Below are 23559 nucleotides of genomic sequence, written 5' to 3' on the forward strand. Positions count from 1 at the left end.
AAAATTAAAACAACCTTATGCCTATCAGATTGACCATTATGATAGTAAGAAAAATGATAAATGTTGGAGGAGTTGTGGGAAAAGTACTAATGCATTTCTGGTGGAGTTGTGAACTGATCCAGCCATTTTAAAGGGCAATTTGGAACTATATATGATGGGCTATAAATCACTGAAAACAATGCATACTGTAACATCGATGAGAGGGGATGAAGCTGGTTCACAGAATTCCATACTGCCCCTGAGAACTCCAAGGGAGGGGACAGTTAGAGGCAGTTAGGGGCAGTTGGAGACCTGGTATAAAAATCCAGGTCAGCTCTCTTACAGGGACTCTCTGGGAACACACCCTGTGGGTTCAAGGGCAAGAGGGGCTGTTTGACTGCCAGAGCTGAGTTATCTCCGTAGCTGACCTCTAGTAGATCTTCAACAAAACCAACTATATACCTTCAATTTTGCTGCATAGGACTTAGGAGAAGACTATTTTAGGGAGTTAGTTTGGAGTCAAGCCATTCATTATACATTTCCCCTTTTGGGGTGAAGGTGCTGCTTATTTTCACATAGCTGATTTAGATAGCTTTCCCTTACCTCTCATTCCTAAACCATTTCCCTTCTTCCTGTTCCCTGAAACCATTAAACCCTTACTATTTAGAAACTGTGCCTGGATACAGATAATTTGGGGTGATACTCACATCTTCCATAAGCCAAGTTCCTCTTTCTAGTGGCTCTGTAGTTGATTCTTCTTCAGAGACAGTGGGCTGCTCCTAAAGAAATCAAGCCAACTCTGAAGTATCACTTCACACACAGCAGATTGGTTAAAATGAAAGAAGGGGAGAGTAATGAATGCTGGAGGGGATGTGACAAAATTGGGACATTAATGCATTGCTGGTGGAGCTGTGAACTGATCCAACCATTCTGGCTGGCAATTTGGAATCATGCTCAAAGGGCTATAAAAGAATGCCTGCCCTTTGATCCAGCCATGCCATTGTTGGTTTGTACTCCAAAGAGATCATAGATAAACAGACTTGTACAAAAATATTTATAGCTGCGCTTTTTGTGATGGCAAAGAACTGGAAAGGGAGAGAATGTCCTTCAATTGGGGAATGGCTGAACAAACTGTGGTATATGCTGGTGATGGAATACTATTGTGCTAAAAGGAATAATAAACTGGAGGAGTTCCAGGCGAACTGGAGAGACCTCCAGGAATTGATGCAGAGCGAAAGGAGCAGAGCCAGAAGAACATTGTACACAGAGACTGATATACTGTGGTAAAATCGAATGCTGTACCAGCAGCAATGCAATGACACAAGACAGCTCTGAGGGATTTATGGTAAAGATGCTACCCACATTCAGAGGAAGGACTGCAGGAGAGGAAACAGAAGATAAACAATTGCTTGAATGCAGGGGCTGAGGCGGACATAATTGGGGATGTAGACTCGAAACTACCACACCAATGCAACTATCAACAATTTGGAAATAGGCCCTGAACAAGGACACATGGTACAACCAGTGGAAATGGGAATCGGCCATGGGTGGGGGGAGAGCGGGGGGTGAAGGGGAAAGTAGGGGCATAAAGTATGTAAGCAGGTTAAAATGAATATTAATAAATGTTTTAAAAAAAAGAAAAGAAATCAAGGCTATCCTCTTTCTATCCTGTGGGGAAATCATACGTACAGAGAAAGATATTATCATAAGGGTTTTAGTCCTTTCCGTTACCAGCTCGAATCCTGAATTTACCTAGCCAGATCTATTCTCCATTGCTTGACTGGAAGATATCAGTAACTGATTTTAACTTTTTTTTAAGGGAGGAAGATTCTACTCCCTCACTTTAACCCCTCCTTTTTGTGAAGGCAGTCCTGTCACTTCTCAGTTCAGGGACCTAGAGAAAATATTGTTAACTAGACTGTACCATCAATCATTCAGTCATAATCTTACAATACCCTTTGATCCAGTAATGTCACTACTAGTTGTATATGCCAAAGAGATTAAAAAAAGGGAGAAGGACCTATTTGAACAAAAATATTTATAGCTATTCTTTTTGTGATGGGAAAGAATTAAAAATTAAAGTGATGTCCATCAATTAATTGGGGAATGGTGTTAAAGACACTCAGTTGTGGCTCAACTCTATAAGCTGGGCATGGCAAGCTAGCCCTAGATCCTCAGGTGGTAGGAGAATCTATGGCTGAGGTGGACAAGGCTGCCTGTGTGATCACCAAGATGTGCTGGTAACCACCAGGGCTTTATATATGGGCTTTTATAGAGGTGGTCCCAACTGACTTCTGCCCTTGGCTCATGCCACCTGGGTAAATTCCAAGTTCTGTAACCAATGGTCCTGTCATTCAAGCTCTTCTCCATCGTTTCCAGAAGTTCTTTGTTACAATGGCTAAATAAATTGTGGTTTATGATGGTGATGGAATACTATCATGTTATTAGAAATGATGAACGGAATGGTTTCAGTAATAGTTGGAAAGGCTTACATGAACTGATGCAGAATGAAAGAAGCAGAGCCAGAATAACATTGTACAAAGTAACAGCAATATTGTGAAATGATCAACTGCGATAGACTTTGCTATTCTCAGCAATACAACGATCCAGGACAATTCTGAGTGACTTATGACAAACAATGCTCTCCACTTTCACAGACACAACTGTTGGAGTTGTAATGCAAATCAAAGCATATGTTTCACTTTAATTTCTTTGGATTTTTATTTTGGGGTTTTGTTTTTATGTGATTATTCTCTTACAAAAATGTGCAATATGGAAATTTAAAGAAATTAAGAAGAATATTGGCATGGAATCTCATTGATGTCTTTGTAGATGGCTAAATATCTTTATTACTATTGTTTCACCTTTATCCACTGGTTTATTTACTCCCACACAGAACTAAAATAAAATCTCTAGGGAATCCTTTTTTCCTATATAAACCAAGTTCACCAGACCCTACTATCCCCTGAAAAGATCAATTTTTCATTTCATTTCTGTTTCTCAGCCAAATTCCTCAAGAGAAAAAAAGGTATCTACATTTAATACCTTTCCTTCTTATCGTCTCATTCACTTCTCAACCCTGTGTAGTATTGCTACTGATTCCATCAAATAAAACTGATCTAAATTTCCTAATGGTCTCTTACTGACCAAATCTGATGGTCTTTTCTCATTCCTTATACTTTTCAATCTCTATGCTACATTTACCTCTTGGTAACTCTTTTCTTCTACTAATTCATTCCTCTCTTAGTTTTTCTTGTACTGCTCTCTCTTTTGGTCTTTCTCCTACCTAACTTCTCACTATCCTTTGCTAATTCTTTATCCAAATAATACCTACTACTCTAATTGTGCATATCCTCCAAGAGTCTATCCTAAATAAGTCTCTTATTCTTTCCTCTCTTCATATCCCTCTTTGATACTCTTATCAACTTCTCTTCTCTATGCCAATGACTCAAAATATTTGTATGCATCCCCAATCTTTCCCTTGAACTTCAATGCTATATTATTGACTATTGAATGTTTGAAATGAAATATCCTGTAGATATATTGTTTCTTTTTATTTATCGTAGAATTCATATTTCATCTCTAACCTTTCCTTTTTCCAAATTTCCTTATTTCTGCCAAATACCTCTAATTCTTCAAATTTCCTAGGCTTATAATTTCCTTTCCTTTCCTTTCTTTATTCTTTTATCTCCCTCACCTCATATATCCAGTCAGTTGTCAAATGTTGCCATTTTGACTTCTACATCATTTCTCACATTATTTTTTCTATTCATATCAATACCACCTTAGTTCAATCTTTTGCCACCTCTCTGAGACTAGACTGTGCTGATGGCCTCCTAATTGGTCTCCCTAACTCCTTTCTGTGTCACAGTATATATCTTTCACACTATTGCCAAAATTATTTTCCTTAACTCCTGTACTTAATAATCTCCTGGTGTTCAATGTCATCTCTAAGATAAACAACAAAATTATCTTTTTAGGTTTTAAATTCCTTTTTAATGTAATTCCATCCTTTCTCTCTACCCTCAATGGATATTACTCTCTCACCCACCTATACTCTGTGATCCAATGATTCCATCCTTTTCTCTTATAGTGCTCTCTTTCTCCCATCTTGAATCCTTTGCAATGGTTGTTCCCATGCATGGAATGTACTTCCTCCTAATGTCTGCCTCTTGAAATCCCTCTTTTCATTTAAGTTGCAGCTCAAGTAGGAACTTCTACCTGAAACTTTTGTTAATTCCTATACGTATTTCAAATGCTAATGCCTTGATTTCAAACTAAATGGCATTAACCTATTCTGTGTATTCACTTTATATGTTTTCTCTAAATTTGTACTTTTAAATATGTATACTGGTTGTCTGCTTCTTTATTTTTTAATAATTAGGTCTTTTGTTATGTGACCCAATAAACAAAGCTGTTCAATATGAGAAATGTGGAAAAACGGAACCAAACAGAATAAAGGTTCAGAAAGAAATATGCATCCCTTTAAAGTCATTTTCCCTTGTTTTTCCAATGTCTGCATTTGCCAGTCAGAGTGATGGGTCCTGCATTAGTCATATACCAAGGCAGCAATTCAATTTCTGAAAGGTCTATAGTTTGATAGAACAAGAACAAGATTCTGTTAGTACAATGGTATTATTTCCATAGCAGTGTCTCTTCAGTGATACTGGAAGTGAATGGAGAAAAAATCCTAAATCACATCAGAGAAGTTACTTCTCCATCTGGACCAACTTTGGGGTGAGCATAAGAGTGTCCAGCCAGATGTGTCCTGAAAAAATGTCTATTGCAAGATAAGAACACCAGTCCCTACTCCTTTTAAGCTACTGCAAGATGGGGGGAGGGGGGGGAAGGACACAGGCAAGGTTAGCCAGGTTTGTCCGGAGTATCTCTCAAAGGTTTTTGAACTCTTTCCTTGAACTTTTCAAATTTTCTTTGCATTTGCTGGATTTTGTCTTGTTTTTCCTTTTTCAGGATGGTTAGGAATTTTTGGAGCTCTAGGATGGAGAAGGCAACCTACACTAATTCTCCTGTCTCATTCTCCTTCAACACAAAACTGCTGATATCTGTGTCCAGACCTGCCAGCAGCCAAAGTGATGAAGAGCTTCTGAAATAGCACTTGCCCATCCTCCTGAATCCATTTAAACACAGAAAACTTCTGGGGATTTTCTACACTATGAATTTCTTGAGTACCCTTTGATGACTTTGCTGATAGTAATGGTATTGCTCATACACATGGCATCCACAAGCAAGTAGGAGGAAGTCTTCTTATTAGTGATGACTTCAAGGTTCACCTCTTTTACAGCATAATAGATAGGCCAGCACTGTCACTGGCTTCCAAAGTTTGAAATGCACTTTAATAAAACCTGTATAAGTGCCATTGTCACTCAGCTTCATGCCCAGGTAGTTTTTCAAATTGATGTTGTTGTCATCAATTTTTTGTTTGATTTCCTGAAGAAACCTGGGGCTTCTCTTCTTCCTCTACTTTGTAGAATTTTTTCTGCGTGAGAGAGAAAATTATGAGACTGGCCAGACATGAATGATTTTATTAAATCAAAAGTAGTAGGGAAAAAAGGATGGAAAAATAAGAGAGAGAGAAAGATAAGTTACTTTACTTGTTGCTCCATTTAGCTTGCTATTCTGTGGCCACCATTAGGAAGTCCAGGCAGCAACAAGCATGGAAGAGAAGAGAGCAAAACCTGCTCTTCCCTCAGTTTATCAAAACTTTTATCCACTGATTAACTCACACATCACATCTCAGGAGCCAATTGTAGCTTTCTATTTTGCCCGTGTCACCCGGGGAACAGTGAAGGGGGCATTTTGGGGGACATCAACCTGTTCCAGATCTTGTCATTTCTTGACTCTATTGCTGCCTTTTTCCTGTTGCCATTTTACCCTTGTGACCCAATTCACATAATGATTTCCTTCACACATTCCTTGCCCTCCTGGTCAAGTTCAGGGTAAAGCCAAGTAGTTGACAGTAGATGATGTCATCTGTGGGACCCTAGAAAGGGCGGGAGGGTAAATCTCTAGACAATAACAAATCATTTTTAGGTATTTTCATCATCCTTCTAATGCTGTATGCCATTGGAGTAGAGGGAAGAATGGTCACAACAGGATTTTCTTACAATGATGTCTGCTCTTTTCAGAGTGTAATCTCCTTGTGAATAGGAATTATCTCATTCTAACCCTAGAACCAAGAACAGTGTCTGAAACATAAATAAATTCTTGTTGACTGATAAATGTCACCTTCCCTTCAATAGGAGATAATTGCTAAAATTATCCCATACTTTATGCATCTCACTGGCTTGTATTTGTTGCATGTAGACCTAATGCTAACCTATTGATTGTATTTTGGAGATACAGGTATTAAAATATTTTCTAAAACTCTATGAAATTCATTGAAGACTTTTCAAATTGTAGTTTTATATTACATCTAGCTATCCTATCAGTTTCTTTAATTAGAAATTGAAGACAAAGATCATCAATGGTAAGTTTTCAAATTTTGATCAACTTTAAGTGCCAAAGTAATCGGAGTCAATATCTGGTCTCCTTTCTTTGTTTAACTTTACTTTGGACTATTTTTCTGCCAATTGTTATAATGGATTTTCTCCTCTAAAATTAGCTTATATCTGCAATGAGATAGAGAAAAATCTCAAAGAATAAAAAAAAACTGTAAGTGCCAAGAATAGTTAGTTGATGAAGATTTGGTGACATCTGCCTCAGTGAGAACATGAGTAGATGACAGAAATAATATTTTTATCATTATTAGAAATAATTTAAAAGTGTCAGATTTTTCTAATATAGTAGACAGGGGCATTACTCTGCCAGAGAGTAGCTATTAGAGAATATTAAGTTACACTTTTAATGCAGTGATTGATACCTAGTGATTCAACAGAGCTAATGCAACAACCATCTTCTAACATCAAGGAAGACTCCAGTTCTGTGAAAACTGTGTAGTCCTATTTACATGGATGGGACAGATAGGTGTGGCAGTGGGTAGACTACCTTGTTTGAAGTCATAAAGAAACATTTTCATAAGTTCAAATCTGGCCATGAACACTTGCTAACTATATAACCTTGGGCAAGTCACTTAATCCTGTTGCCATAGTTTCCTCATATGTAACATGTGCTAGAGAACAAAAGTTGACAAACCACTCCAGTATCCTTGCCAAGAAAACACAAAATGAGGTTAAGAAAGTCAAACATAACTGAAAAGCAAGCAACCAAAATGTGTATTTGTCTACATTTATAAAAGATTTAAAGATAACAAAGGGAATAGAAAATGACTCAATGAAAATTACTCTACATTGGAACAGATCAATAAAGATATCTCTGCTAGTCAATGACTTGTGAGACTAACAGAAGAGGACTATATTTTAATCATTCTACTCATTTTGATAGACCTTAAGTAAATGATGTAGGCTCTGAGCCTCAGTTTTAACTGTCTGGAACTTAGAGAAAATAATAGCAGCCATTTAATTTTATGAGTTTTCCTAAGCATTCCTAATTTAATAATCAAAAATTGATATTTAATATATCATTAAATCTTATTTGCTATTGCTATAAAAATCTTAATTAATACAAGCAATAATATCCTATATTATATATTGTTTTAGAATTTTTAGTAACAAAACATAAAAGTATTTCATATGATCCTCACATGACTTGTTACCCTACATGACTACTAACTCCTTCTGTATTGCATGCAAATATGCTCATAACTCTCTGCATTCTTAAATAAAAAGCAAACAGAAACCCTACTCATTCCTTCCATCTTTACTACCTTTGACATGTATCCCTTCTGTTCTTTGCAGCTAAACTGCTGAGATTATCTACAACATGCTTCTACTTTCTCTCCTCTACTCTTCTCTTATTACCTTATAATCTGGCTTCCTACCTGATCATTCCACTGAAACTCCCCTCTCCAAAGTTACCAGATACCTCTTAGCTGCCAAATTCAATACCCTTATCATAGCTGTCATTTTTCTTGACATCCTCAGCCTTTGTCACTATTAATTACTCTTTTTTCCTTGATACTCTTTTCTTTCTAGGCTTTAAAAAATAATACTCTCTCTTACTTCTCCCCATCTCCTAAAGACTTATTTTAATCTCTTTTTTTGGATACATATCAAGTTCATGCCTTTTTTTACCCAACTATATGTGTTTCACAGAGTTCTCTCTTGGGCTTTCACATATTCTACATGATTTCCTTTGGTGATCTTATCAGTTGCTGTGTATTTTAATTATTATATCTATGATGATGATTCTCAAATCTTCTTACCCAGCACTGGATTCTCAATTGACCTCCAATCTTGTATCTCCAACTCCCTTAAAGACATCTCTGGATACACAGAAGACATCTAAAATCTCAATATGCTCATACAGAAATCAATATCTTATCTCCTAAATCTCCCCCCCACATTTTAATTATTGTTCCCAAAAGTAACATCATTTTCCCAGCTCCCAAGCTCACAATCTAAGTATCATTCTATTGACTATTTTTCATCTCCCATATCCAATGTATTACCAAGATCTTTTGATTTCATCTTTTCAAATCTCTAAAATATGCCCTCTTCTCTCTTCTGATACTGCTATCATTGTGTACAGGACCTCATCACCTCATGCTTGATCTATTTCATTTGACTGTTTCATAGATTGTCCATCTCAAATCTCTCCCTATTCTAATGCAGCCTTTATTTAGTCATCAAAGTGAGTTTCTTAAAGGGCATATATGATCATGTCAACTTGCTATTCAATAAATTCCAGTGATTCCTTAGCATCTCTAAAATCAAATAAAAAATCCTCAGTGTGGTGTTCCTAGCCTTTCATAATTTAGCATCTTCTCTGTCTCTCCAGGTTTCTTAAACTTTCAATCCAATAAAGAGTAGGTGAAAGAGATGAAGTTAGTTATCCTCATTCCTATTCTATGAACAAGATAACCCATCTCTGGGCTTCAGACATTTTCTCTGGCTGTTTTCTATATTCTACCTTTGATTCCTGCTTATAAACTTCCCTGGATTTTTTCAAATCCCAAAATCTCATCATCTACATGAAGTCTTTTCCAACTCCTCTCAATTATAATGACTTCTTCTATTAATTATTTCCTACTTATGCTGTATGTAGCTTGTTTATACACATTTGTTTCCTTGTTGTTTCCTCCATTAGATTTCAGACAACATAAGAGCAGGGATTGATAAGCAACAGTTTGTGGAACAACCAAGACTTTAGTTTTAACCCATGTTTTTTGTAATTCCACATTTAGTCCTCTTAATTTTAATTTAAAATGTTACAAAATTTCAGAAAAAGTTATGAAAACTGTATTGAATTTAAAAAAAGAAAAATTATAAAGAAAAAAAAGACCTCAAGTATCAGAAAAGGTCCTAATATACTTTGAGGGAAGGATGTTCCTCATTCTCAAAGTCCATATACCTATGAAATCACAGGTCCAATCCTATTCCCTTTCCAAATATAGAAACATTAGCCTAGATAATTAGATATAGAAATTATGACCAGTGATATACTGCTTAAATAACAATAAGAGAATGACAGTTGTAGCTTTAAACTGAATTAGAGGCAAATAATGATGATAATAATAATTAGCACTTTAAGTTACTTTCTTCACCCCTGTTAAGATCTAGATAATATGCAGGATGAAAAATCTAGGATCACTTACTGAGAGAGAGGAAGATTTTGAACTCTAGTCAGGAAATGTCTATCTGACTATTTTCTCCACTCATTCATTAAACCCAGACCAAGTCAATGAATTCTAATACCTTTCCAGCTACTGAAGGAGAGTGGTAGGAATAACAAAACTACCTCAAAGGAAGTTAGTTTAAAATGCTGAATTCCTAACTAGTGAGTGCTCTGTGATATCACAGTATATCCAAGTATCAAAGTTTGAAGGAACTTCAGTGGCTAAATAGTACAATCTTTACTTGAACAAGAATCTCCTCTAAAACATCTTGGGCAGTCAAAATATCCTTCAATAAGTTCGTATTTTTTAACATATGAGTGTTAAATAAAATACCCACTTAAATAATTGTCTCTAAATGACTTCTGTGTTTTTTTTCCACTTGCCAAGTGAATCATAAGACAAGAAACTCTGTCCAACTTACACCTCCATTTCAGGATAAGAAATTATGTGTCCCTGAAATGGAGAAGAGAGAGAATGGAGTGGAAAGCATGGGATGGAGGAGAGATAAGAAAGGATAAAGGAAAGATATGGGAAATTATTCTTGAAGAACACAGGATTTGAACTGAGACTTCAAGGAAGCCAGGAAGTAGAAGTAAAGAAGTCCATATATAGAAGTCAGACAAGGAAAATGCATGGAGTCCACCCAGTGTCATTAGATTATAGAGTTCATGGAGGGGAATATTAATAAAATAAACATAATTTTATAAAAGACCTGAAATGTAGCAGGGGACCAGGTTATAAAGGGCTTTAAAATTGAGATCATGTGAGAGTTGATTGATAAAAGCTTAATTATAATCATAATGATGATTACTTTTATTTAGCACTTTAAGTTATGCAAAGAGCTTTATAAATATCTTATTTAATCTTTTCAAGAACTTTGTAGGTAGGTTCTTTTATTAACTCTATTTTCCAGAAAAGGAAACTGAGGTAAACAGAGGTTAATTGATTTGTCCAAACTCGAACAGTAATTATTTGAGGAAAAATCTGAAGGCAGGTCTTTCTGATTCTCACCGAGTTGGCATTACATAATGTCTATGCATAATGAAAAAATACCTAAAAATCAAACTTGTTACATTATAGAATGGATTGATCCAAGAAGCTATGAATTTGTCTTTGCTGAAATCTTCAAATAGAGGCTGAATAACCATTTGCTAGGGAAGTTCTAAGGTTCACGCATCCATAAGGCTTTACTGAAATAAAATGTTAATTTTTTTAAGTTTAAAGGTCAAGTCTTTTAACACTGAATTACTATGTTTTTTTGATATTTAAAGTCAGAACCATACCCTCTATCTGTCCCCAAATAAGCACTGTTCCTTTAGTTTCTTCCATATCCATCATTCTGATTGGGGAAGCTGAGACTTTCAGGTCCATTACCCTCTGAAAAAGGACTGGTGGGCAAGTGTGGCACAAAAGAACTAGTGGACAGAAGGGAAAATGAATGGGGATGTCAAGACTAGCTTTCAAAAGGAAAATCATTTTAGGGACAAGATATATATATATATATATATATATATATATATATATATATATGTTTCTTTGTTTATTCAAGCCCCCTTTAGCAAAGAGACTCACTTTAAAAAAGGTTCCCCCTAGAACTACCCATGCAGCAGTCTTATCTGTCACACAGGAAAGTAGAAGAAACATTTTTTTTGTTATTTGAACATATCTTGGTTGTCCCCATTATTTGTAATTTCATTGTCTGTAGTGACTCTGGGGAGTATATTCATTGCAAATAATGAGGACTGACTCTATGTCTATATGTGAGGAATATCTTGGATTAAGATCATGAAATTGATTCAATTCAATCCAGTGTCTCTGTCTCCAGGGGACCACTTAAAATTGGGATACTGAATTCTATGTTTTGCCAGAAGTATGAGATGAACCCTTGGGACTTGGGCAACCTAGATTCTGTGACCCTATGTCTATTTTGCATCCAACTCCATTTAGAAAGCCATAGAAATGTCCAAGTAGTAGGAAAAGAAGACTGAGGCCAGGAAGCATTTACTTTTTATTTTCACTATGGACTGTCCATTGTTGTTTGAAATATTAGTAATTACAGTTGCAAAATCTCAACCTTAAGTTTGTGGAATTTACAAGAAATAATGTTATTTCTCCAAAGAATTCGCTGATTTACATGAGTCATCAGTTCAAATGATTCAAAATTCATCATCTTTCAGAAGCAGATGAAAGGGAGCAGGACAAGACTGTTTTCTTGGCCATGATTATATTCAATTCTTTGCATAAATCTCCATATAGTTATAATCTGCCTGTTCAGTGAAATACTTTTTTCCTCTAATTTTTTTTGTTTTGTTGATCTTATAGAATACAGAACTGGAGACTCAATTTCAATAGGAAAATTCTATGTCTTGCTAAATGTGTCCCATGATCTATATGCATACTTTGTCTTTTTCAGAATAAGGCCTTGAAAATCAGAGTTCACTGATTAATTTTTACACGTTATGAATTATTCATCATTTATTCATTATGAGTCAAATAGAATGATATTACAGAACTCATAAAATGAGGCAGTAATGTAATACTAAATCAAAGCCAGGCAGTTTAAGAAGCACAGCTACCTGGTTTTCATGTGTTCTTCATTCTAGGGAGGATGTCAAATAGCACTACAACATTTTTATCAACTCAAAAGAGCAAATAGAAAATGGTTATATTATTTTTGTTGTTCTGGTTTATAGAACTGTAATTCATATATTCATACATTGTGAATTTCATGTTACAGACACACTGAGCACAGAGTCAAATAGATGTTACAAGATGGCATTTTAAATTATCTATTTATTTTTAATTCTTTTTTTAATCAACATTTTATTCATGTCTTTTTTTTCTTCCAAGAGAGATGACTGCCTTGTATTTTCACCTGATCAGTGTTTATCAGTTATGTAATTATTAAGTTTAATAAATACCTCTATCTCCCCTTTTCTCTTCTCTCCTTTCATCTCTCCTTTCTTTTTTCCCCTCTATCCTTCATTTCATTTTTCTTCCTTTCCTCTTTCTCCTTCTTCCTCCTTCCCTTTCTTCCAGGATGATGTAGTAGAAGAAACCCAGGATTTAGAGTCAGAAATTTCAGTTTAAATCCTGCCTGTACTGCGGACTGTGACTTTTTACACTTTACCTCTCTGGGTCTTACTTATTTAATCATATAGTAAATAAGGAGGTTGAAATAAATGATTTCTAAGGTTCTTTTTCCTTCTAAACCCAATGGATTCCTTTATTTTTCGAAATTGGGGACACAATTTACAGTGTTGATTTTGTCAAGATAAAGCAGATATAGTAATAGGAGGGAGATTGACAGTGTGGAAGCAATTAAAAAAAAGATTGAAATTCCTTCAGTTTAAGAGAGAAAGCATATATCTCTGGATCTTTGGGATATATAACTATGATTTCATCTCTACAGAAAAGCTCTGGTTAGATGCTAATCAGTATTTTTACATCCATCCTTTCCAAGTTAATTTTAAGCCACTCCCTTTTATCCTCTCTATAGTCTAGCCAAACTGTTCTTGCTTTTTCTCTGACATAGCAGTAGATTTCCCATTGCTATATCTTTGCATTAACTATACCTCATGCCAGAAACTGCACTCCAGCCTCACTTCTGCCTCTTAGAATCCCAATTTTCTCTCAGTGTTCAGTTCAAGAGACCCATTATCCCACAACTTATAGTCTTAAACAATTGCCAGGTTAATAAGAATTTAGGTGACAGGCATTGCCCCAAGCTAGCATGTGTCAGAGAAAGGGGAAACCCGAGTCTTTTGGGCTTTGAAACTAGTCCTCTATCCACTGTTCCAATCTTTCTATTACTTGAATTATACTTAGATCAGTATATTTCTGACCAAAAGACTCAAACTTCATTTTGGCAGATATAGTAAGATCAACATCTACTAAGGTTCTTGCCTCATAACAAGTGGCAAGCATACCTCTTTCTTCCTAAAGTCATGAAATCATTCTCATGAGTTCCTTAACTATTCCAGGAAACCAAGGCTTGACTTAGCTCCTGGTCTTCAAAGCGCAAAGATGTATTGCTTTGGCAATGGGGTTCCTGAAGCTTGACATATTGTGCTAAAGAGATGCTGAACTTTGAAAAATATGAGTTGGGAAACCATGCCCAACTGAACCCATGACTTATTCTCAATATAAAAATAACAATTATTACAACAAATAACAACAATAACTAGAATTTATCTAGTACTTTTCGGTTTACAAAGAGTTTTACAAATACTCTCTCATTTGATCCTGACAGAAACCTCAAAAGAGAGTTTTTTTCCATTTTTTTAAATCCACATTTTATAGATGATGAAATTGAAGCAAGTAGAGGTTAAATGATTTGCTTAAAGTCTCACATCCGAGGTAGGACTCAAAATCATGTCCTCCTGACTCCACGCTCATCCATCTAGCTTATGTTCCTGAATTTCCATGCAATTGTAAAATAAATCTTCTATTACTAAATATAAAATGGTCTACATGAGTCTCATTTTAGTTTAGTGCTGAACCATATCTCCTGGACTAGCCAGAGTTGTTGCTAGTTCAGAATACTGGCAAACTGTACAGTCCAATAAAACTGGTTTATTTTGGTATTAACAGCAACATCAAGAAAAATATGTATATAGCACCAAGTGAGTGTCAGGTACTGTACTAACATTTTACTAATATTATCTCATTTGATCCTCATAAATAATCCTGGGAGATAGATATTATTATTTTCCATTTCCAAAATGAGAAAAAAAAAGGCAAAGAAGTTAAGTGAGATATCAATGGTCACATAGCTAGTAAGTTTCAAAGAGAGATGTAAACTCAGACCTTGTTGACTCCAGACTCAACAATAGTTGCCTCTAGAGAAAATTACTACATCACAGGGCTGCAAAAATAATTCACTACTGCCAATTGTAATGAGAGGACAGAACATTTTTTACTTTTCTTGGTTCATTTCCAGTGGAGCTTGTAGAACTAGAAATAATGCTTTTCATGACTATCACTTTCCATAAATTTCCTAGATTTCAAAGTCCATTAAAGGACATTTGTGGCAATGTAGTAACATGAAAATGATAACATTTCTGAAATATTTCAAAGATTTTCAGATTTAATCTTTGTCCTAAGCACTTACTACAAGGTTGTGAACACATCTTCAAAATTCCCTTCTCTCTCTTAACTGACCTATCAGGTGTTGGCTTTGCTGTTAGCTTGGTTCTAACTTCAGATAGTGGATGTGGCTGACCATGTTGCTGAATTTTAGCACTACAAAATCTATTTTTTCACTGATGACCTTTTTTTTCTGAGTCATTTCTTAGGATATCTCACTTTTATCTATTGGAAAAAAACATGGGGAAGTCATTTTTAATCTCCTACTCCTTGAGGAATCCATTCCTTAAATCAGAACTCAAACTATTTTCGTTATTGGATTTCAAATATTAGAATATAGCAACCACCAGGTGATTCAGTAATTTGAGATTTATATTTGGATTTGAGGAAAACCTGAGTTCACATCCTAACTCAGACACTAGATCTATGATTCTCTGAATGTTATAACCTCTGTTGGTCTCAGTTTCCTCATCTATAAATTGGAAATAATAATAGCAGTACTTCCTAAGATTGTTGGAAGGATATAATGAAATATTTATGAAATGCTTTGCAAATTTTAAAGTGCTAGATAAACGTTTGCTGCGAGTATAATTACTACTGTAATTATCACACCACATTTGCTGATCTCTATATGTTGGACCTGTAAAAAGAGTGGGGCACCAGGGATGTAAATGTGTCCTAATGGTTTTTGGGTCCACACACTGGATTGAAGGAGAGGCAGAACCAGCCAGGATAAGAAGACCAAGAACCAAGAATGGCAGTTAGCCCCAACTGTCACTGTGCTCACCCTAGGCCAGGGTCTTTGGAACCAGCAGGCAAGGTAAAGGGTTTTAACAGTTTTAATTATGATTTTCTAATAAAGGTGGGATAGGGGATTCTCCACTTAAAACCCTAAAGGTCAAATCACAGGGGCAAGGGGAGGACTTGTCTACTCTAACTCTAGTTGACCTAGCTAGGCAGAACTCAAAGGAGCAGTACTGGAGTCACTGGGAGGCTGCTTGACCAGCACAGCTAAAGGGCCTGAGGGTGGCTTTGAGGGTTCTCACAGTAATCCACAGATGATCACAGGATGCCAAAAGCCCAAGGTGGTCCAAGGTATCCAAGTAGAGAGACTGTGCTTGAGATGCTGTCTACCAGATCCCAAACCCCTCCTCCACTTGGTGCAGCTCTACAGGTCTTGTCCACTTGTTGAAAGCCACCACCACTCAGGATTCCAGGGAAATCAGAATGCAGGATGTCCTTAACTCTGACATCTCCCAGGGCTAGCAACAGTTTGTGCCAACCACTAATGGAGTCTCTTTCAGAGCACAAGCCTTACTTCCTGCTCCTTCATTCCATCTTGGAATTCTCCAGCCCTTCCTGCTAGGTCCATATAAACTATATGTAACTAATACTAAATGATCTTCCTCACAACAGACCTTTGGAAAATTTAACCTCTTTTTTGCTTTATCCTCTCATTCCTATTCTGATTAGTCCTTCTAAATCAAATTGTATTAGTGTATTTTTAATTTATCAGACTTTTGTAGAAAAATATTTAAACTAATAGTGATTTTTTGTTAAATATTAAATACAATATCATCTTACATTTTTTGAACTTACCCTCTACCTAGCTCAGTAGCCTGGAGTCTCAGGCCCATGCTGGTTAAATCTCTGTAATAAGGTAGTAAAGTTAGGTCTCCTCCCAATGGGCTTGGCCTCTCTGCTCACATTCTGAGTGTGTTTTCTTGTCCTTCAAACATGTCTCTCTCTTCTTGGTGCCTGGTTAATCCTAAAGTCCTACTTATTCTTCATTAACCACAGAGATTAAAAACAGACAAAATATACTTTAAAGGAGCAAAACTCTAATTCTAGATTGAAAGTTATGAATTACTATAAGAAGTTTACAAGATACACAAAATCTTACAGTTTGCAGAGGTCTACCAACATGAATCTAACCATTGTAAATAGGAAAGAATATACCATTATTGTAAAATAATCCACATTTACCTGTTGAGGAAGAAAGCAACCCATATCAATACTGACTCCTTACTATCAAAAAATGAAAAAGCATACAGAAATTGAAGCTTTAATAGAAAGTTAACTTACAAGTATCCTGGAAGAATAAAGTAAATTAGTAAGCTTATTGGAAACATAATTTCATGGGAAATTTGATCATTGGAGTTTGTGATGTTTATGTTGAAACTAGGCCAAGAGACTTCTATACTAATAAGTGGAGTGAATGCAACTACATGTATTGCAGAGGATGAATTCCATAAAATATTTATATCACTTTAAAAATAAGTTAATATTCACCTATTTAACCAATTACTTTTGTGGCAACCTGAATAGATAGGAAGATTGCCAAAAAAAAGTTGGAACTAGAGCTTGGGATAATAAAATTAAAGATGATAAACACTTGTATCCTTCCCAGAAACTTTACATTTGTGACCTACGAACTTTTCTTTAGGAAAAGTTGGACAGTACTCTATATCAAGTAATCAATAAAACTCAACAAAAATATAAAATAACATTGACTGGTTACTCAAGTGAGAATATTTTATAATCTTCTCAATACATTTTTAGAGCTTCAGTGGCAACAGCAGCTCCAGCCACAGCTTCATCCACAGCAAGTGACAGAGTATCAGGCCAAGATGATGATTTAAGAAACATTTAAGATGTCAGCCACCCTCCGAATGACCACCAAAGAGTAAAAGAAGTTCAAAATGAATACTGGATCAGCAAAACCAAAAAACAAGATGAACAGAAAGAAAGCATGACTCATCTCACTGGGTTATGAGGAGCAAGTACTTAATAAACCTCATCAGAATTTGGACACAATAGAGCATGAGGAGAAGGAGAAAGAACATAGCCAGCTCAATGGATACTTAGCAGTGTAAAAATGGAAACCAATGCGATACAGAACAAGCAACAGTGGGAGGAAAGCATCCCTAAGTAGTCCAGACAGAGTCAGAGAACCACCCAGCTCAGGCAGCAATGGGAGAAATTCAGACCAACAAGGTAAAGTCTTGTAAGGACTGGACAGGACCCAACTTGAACTAGCTAATCTGGAAAGTTCCAAACCTCCACACAATAGACCAATCAGGTTGCCTCTGGAGAGTGTTCAGTCTGAGGCCATGATAGCTGAACTATTATGAGGTCCAGGACAAGTGTGGGCCAATACTCCATCCACCACAGGAATGGAGATAAGCTTCAACAGATAGAAAAAAAATGGGAAAAAAATAACCTCAACATGGGCAAAAGACAGAGAAAAAGCCTGATATTATAAAAATATTACAAGAGAGATGGTCAAAATATAAACTCAGAAGGAGACAGCAATTTAAAAATGAAAATGTATGAAGGATCAAAGGAAAATTTGAAATCATGTAAGCCAAAAATGAATCCCTGGAAGAGCTCCAAAAATAAAAGATATGAAAACTAATAATAAGAAATTAGAAGAAAATTAGAATAGAAAATGAAAGAAAAATGAATGACTTTGAACAAAAACTTACTGAAGAAAACAGTTTCCTCAAAAGAGGAAATGCAATAGCTCAGACAGGATACCACAATTTGTTCAGCCATTCCCCAATCCTCACCTTATAGGGAATGGGAATCCCCATTGCAGATGATACTTGCTGATGGTTTTTAATATTTTTATTCTTTTTAGGAAAGGCCCTTCTATTCCTATGGTTTCTAGTGTTTTCAGTAGGAATGAATGCTGTATTGTGCCAAAAGCTTTTTCTGCCTCTACTGAGATAATTGTGTGATTTCTGTTGGTTTGGTTGTTGATATGGTCAATTATGTGAATGGTTTTCCTAATATTAAATCATCCTTGCATTTCTGGTATAAATCTGACCTAATCATAGTGAATAATCCTAATTCTCTGTTAAAGCTCTTAAGAAATTTGATTACTCTCATGTTTCCTATAAATTTTCCTTTCTATATGTCCACTTCTTTCAAATTACCCTCTTTCATAAGGCATGGTTTCTGAAAGTTTCCTCACCCCTGTAGTTTTTCTCTGAATGTTGTTATATTATAGGGAAAGCAGGGAAAGCAGGAAGTACCAGGTAGAGGCAGAAGGAGAATTCCAGAACTCTGGAGTCAGTGACTCTCTGAGGAGACAGTTGGCTGCTGGACTTGCTCTCTAGAAACCTTTTCTGTGTGAAGTTATTCTTCAAGCCTTTCACCTGTTGGGAAGTGGTTGAGTTTGGGTTAAGCTACATGGGTGGACTATACTAGTAAGATCCTTAATCCCCTTCCTTGTGGATATATATCTGTTGCTGTGATTTAACTGGATTCCTGCCAGACCCAGAAGACAGTGGTTGTGAGATCTCCCCTTGCTGACTCAGTGTGCCTGTATGCCTTCCAGCTTTCTCTACTCTGAATTACTAGCAAAAGGGGGGAATTCTGGTTAGGACAGAGGTCAGGGAGCTGGGGATCTTGAGGTAAAGATCAATGTAGAATCTTTTTGGAAGAAAACATCTTTTTGGAAACCTGTTGGACCTTGTTGAGAGGGATTTAGTTTTACACCAGTTAGATCATCCCATTCCCTTCCCCTACCTGTCCCAGTTTTATAATAAACCATGTTTAACAACTTAGTGTTAAATGGTCAGTTTCTCCCTGAATCCTTCCCAAATCCAAAGGACTTCTGAATAAATGGTCCAAAGGATTATTACATCAAGAAGGTAAAAAACCACCTAAACCCCGCTAACTATTATACCACCTACCAATATTTATTATTTACATATTTCAATGTACAGTACAGAGCTATGGAACAGCCTGCAGAAGTGCTGTGACTAGAAATGAACATGGTACTTCAGATACAATCTGAACAAGGCAGAGCAAATAACAACATGAATTAATTACGAAATTCCTCTTTTTCCTTTCTTTTTTAATTAATTTATACAGTTAGAAACAAAAGTGTTGTAGTCAAGAGGATGTATCAAATATTTATTTGGTATATCTCAATAGGGACAAGTGGAGCTATAGGAAACCTAAACGATTAGTGAAAACTTGATTTATTGACATGTATCACATTAAAAGTTTTTCTTAGAAATAATCATTGATCTAGAGCTACAAGAGACCTCAAAGGCTATCTAGTCCAAGGTCCTTATTTTACAGATGAAGAAACTAAGGCCTAAAGAAGTTATGTGATTAGCCCAAGGGAACTATAATAGTCTTAACTTGAAAATATTTTACTTTTATTTGTTTTAACTTGTAGTAGGCTTCCTCTTTCTAACCACAACTCTCAGGGTTATCCAACTAAAGTAGATCAAATGAGAGTCAAGATAGTGTAGTAAGTATGCAGGTGTTGAACTCGACCTGCAAGACTCATGAAGCCCCAAACACCCAAACCAGATACAAATGTAATAGAGAAATGTTTAATAAAATTACACACACTACACACACACACACACACACACACACACACACACACACACACACAGAGATGTATACATATATATGTATACATTTATATATACATGTATATAAACAAAATATTAATTTTTTATTTTCTAAGTCAATATGTGCCCTACCTCTAACCCAGGCATCCAATTCTCTTTGAGTTTGATTTTGGTTGAGTGGATAAATATCAATCTACTATTGGTGTATAGTGGCCAAGAGCTGGTTTCATTTACAGGAAGACTCAACTTCAAATTCTACTCCTACTGATTATGTGACTCATAGTAAGTCATCTATCCTTTCAGACCTCTAGGGAACCCTCTAAGACCATAAGTTATATGGTGGTTCCATCCTGATAGATGGAATTTCCATAATAAGACTTCCCTATGTGAAATGAAAGATCTATCCATAATGCCCCCCTGTCTTCACAGACATACACATAACAAAAAAAGAAATCTGCATCCTATTGTGGAACTTGGTTTTATTTTTCTATGTTCATCATCCCAGTATATTTTCCTTAAAAAACAAAACAAAACAAAATGAAACATATTGGCAAGGTTAAAAATGACTGATTAGGTCAGTCATATTATTAGGTTCCTTCTTCTATTACAATAAACACATGCTTGTTGGTATTTAAAAAGCAAGCATCCCCACTAATGAGTGGCATTAATGACAGAGAACAGCAGAGGCATTGCAATTTGAAGTAAATATGCTAGGAAATCCCTGAATAGACTATTCTTTCTTAAACAAAGAGCCTTGGGATATTCATTTGCTCAAAAGGACAGTTGTTTCCTCATTTTCTTGCTCAAATTTTAGATCAATAGAGGTAAGCTGGTAAGCTTCTTTTTTTCATGATATGTTGCTGGTAATGGTGATTGATGATGTCAAGGACAATTTGGGGATTTATCTTTAACTCTCTAAAAGCATCTCAGTACAGAGAAAAAAAATCTGCTGAAACAGCACTTCAGAAATCATTTAATGGGTGACTCTCATTTCTATTCTTTTAAGATAATACTGGAAGCAATACCAAATCAATCTCAAAAATTTAGAAGCAAAGAGATGTGAGAAATATTCTTTGAGTTTTCACTACTTTAAAAATAAAACTATTTTGTAGCCCTGGGGGAAATATTTTAAGAGACTGTTAACTCTGTGCTCAAAACAAAGAGATATGAAGGACAACTCTATACTTGATAAGGTCAAATTAGAATTGATTGGGGGACAAACAGTATATTATGAACCAAACATATTTTTGATAATCTATATGCTTCTTTAAAACTGATTTATTTTATATGAAGTTTAAGTGACATGTGACTAATAATTTAAGATACCTTTTAAATTTGAACATATAAAATTTTTTACTCAGATTATTTTACTATTAAGTCCATTGTTGTTGCTCTTCAGTCATTTTCAGTCATTTCTGACTCTCTGTGACTCCATTTGGGGTTTTCTTGGCAAAGATACTAGAGGGGTTTGCCATTTTCTTCTCCTGCTCCTTTTACAGATGGGGAAATTGAGGCAAAGAGGGTTAAGTGAATTTCCCAAGGTCACCCAGCTAGTAAGTTGTCTAAGGCCAGATTTGAACTCAGGCAGAGGAGTTTTCCTGACTGTAGGCTTAGCACTCTATCCAATGTGCCATTTAACTGCCCCTAACTTTAATCCATTGTTAGTATGCCTTTATTTTGGAGCATCTTATTGTCTATGCCACTTCTAAAGTGACACTAATTCAAAGTTGAGGGGGTGTGAATCAGATAAATAAACACAATCCCTTTGTCTGGTGAACTTGGGCAAGTCAGTCAAGCATTTGGGATCTCAGTTTCTTTGAAAAACAACAAAAAGAAACAAGCAAATAAAAACAAACAAAATATAAAAATAGAATGTGAGGTTAATTTCAGCACTAGATCTGTGATCCTATTGATGAAAACCATAGTAAGGATACAGGTTCCATTTTCAATTTTCATGATACCTTAAAAATTGTCATAATTCTTTTCACGTGGAGGCAATTTTTGTTCATTCAATTGATGAGTTCCTGATTGGCCCAAGTTACAAATATATTCAGCTTGAATTTTAAGTTAGATATAGATATAGATATAGGTATATTTCAGCACTGTCATATTCTAACTTGTAATGTACTTGCCTATGTACATTTTCTCTCCCTACTATATTATAAATTTCATGACATCAGTGATCCTGTCCTTGAGAACACTCTAGGGTTAATTGTGATATTTCGTCATTCAATATGTTTTAAGCAGGAACTACTTATCAATTCTCCGTTCTAGGAGTTAGTTGAAAATAAATGTCCCTGTCCTAAAAGAGCTTAAATTCTAATGGGAGGGCATAAAACACAGGTACAACTTTGAAACCTAATAGAACTTTGTAAGTGCAAAGAAGAAATACAAATGCAGTACTCTAAGAAAATCTGAAAAGGGATAGATAGTCTTCCTAGCCACAGAATCAGGAAAAAAATTATGGGATAAGCAGCATCTGAACTATATTTAAAAGGAAAAGTAAGATTGTGACAAGAGATGTTTTTGTCTTCAAAGTACAGTGATTTACAAGTAAAATGTATAACTGACATTTACACTTAGTGTTTCCCTATATAAAACACATTCCTCACAGCAACCATGTGATTATTATTCCCCTCAATTTACAGATGATGAAATAAACTAAGAGTGGAAAAGTTAGTTTTTCAGTCACATGTGTCACAAGTATCAAAACATTGACATGTCCAGACCCCATTCCTATAATAGAGAGAACACTTGGAACCCAGAAGAACTGAGCCTTGCCTTGAGAATTCCATTAAAAAGCTGTGTGATCTTGAGCAAACACTTGGTTCCTTTGGGCCTCAGTTTTCACTAACTACATATTGAGGGGGTAGTTTGAGATGATTTCTGAAGTCCCTTCCAACTCCACCTTTATATGATTCTATGAACTATGCCCTGCTGGACAGAGAATTGGAAAAAGTCCTCCCTCAAATTTCTCATTCATTTAATCTATGCCTGAATCAATTAGAAAAAAAAATCCTGTGTACTTCTACTTTCTGGTTGTCTAATAAAAATAAAAAAAATATTTTTGAATATTAATTTAGTTTAAATGAAACATACATATAAGGGAATTTTTATTCAATTTTATTGTATCTCTATTTAGTAATCCAATTTTCTGTTATTTGTAGAGTGAACAAATTATGAATATGGATATGTTTTGTCTAGAAGTTGGGGAAATTTTTCATTAATCACTTTTGAAACATCAAAGACATGAGATACTTAAGATGGATCTATAGTTGCATAAAAGTCATTAGAGTTAAATCTTTCATGTATCTGTTGGAGGTGACTTTATCTTTCTTCTATATGTTTATATGTATCACCTTTTTTTTTCATGAAAGTATATGTAGAGGAGAGCTTGTCACTCTCCCAATTCCGCAC

The 23559-nt window shown here is 35.5% G+C and overlaps 1 pseudogene; it reads right to left on the minus strand.

Moving 5' to 3' along the window:
• Window positions 1-4842: 4842 nt before the first annotated feature.
• LOC123253162 lies at window positions 4843-7033 on the minus strand (annotated as a pseudogene).
• Window positions 7034-23559: the final 16526 nt, after the last annotated feature.

Source organism: Gracilinanus agilis, chromosome 1 (assembly GCF_016433145.1).
Source record: "Gracilinanus agilis isolate LMUSP501 chromosome 1, AgileGrace, whole genome shotgun sequence".
In the NCBI taxonomy this organism is placed as follows: domain Eukaryota; kingdom Metazoa; phylum Chordata; class Mammalia; order Didelphimorphia; family Didelphidae; genus Gracilinanus; species Gracilinanus agilis.